This window comes from Etheostoma spectabile, chromosome 15, assembly GCF_008692095.1.
Source record: "Etheostoma spectabile isolate EspeVRDwgs_2016 chromosome 15, UIUC_Espe_1.0, whole genome shotgun sequence".
Taxonomy (NCBI): Eukaryota; Metazoa; Chordata; class Actinopteri; order Perciformes; family Percidae; genus Etheostoma; species Etheostoma spectabile.
This window is the reverse complement of record NC_045747.1, coordinates 33986390-33986894: the sequence shown is the minus strand read 5'-3', so window position 1 is coordinate 33986894 and position 505 is coordinate 33986390. Positions and strand designations below refer to the sequence as shown.

Genomic DNA, 505 nt, shown 5'->3' with positions numbered 1-505 from the left:
AAATCAACTTGCGACCCCCCCTCTCTGGCTCGCGACCGCCCCTGTGGGTCCCGACCCCCACTTTGGGAATCACTGCCCTAGATGACTGTCAGAGGATCACCAAAGCTACTTCACTGCCTGGGTAACTTTATGAATTTGATGGATTTTTTGAGATATTTCGGTGGACGTAAGTGGTGGATTTAGTCCTGCTGACCTTTCCCTCACTCCTCTTGGATTGGATTAAAAAGCAGCTTTGGCTCCTAAAGCACTGTCCACATCTCATCCAATTGTGGGCTGCTGCATTTAGCCCGTGTTAGCAGCTTAGACCGCAGGGCAGACTGTCAGAGTCTTCACCCATATGTGCTTGGGACTATGCAATGGCACCCTGGTTTTGCTCTGGTACCCTAACCTTTAATATTCTGTCATTCCTTGGGACAAATATGTATTACCTTCAAACGACTGAATCCTTTAGAGTCTTTCTCAAGCTTTGTGAATGTGTGTGTGTGTGTGTGTGTGTGTGAGTGTG

General features: G+C 47.9%; 1 protein-coding gene across 1 annotated transcript in view; it reads right to left on the bottom strand.

Moving 5' to 3' along the window:
- Positions 1-505, bottom strand: part of LOC116702286 (regulator of G-protein signaling 9) — a 27355-nt gene that overhangs the window by 18926 nt on the left and 7924 nt on the right.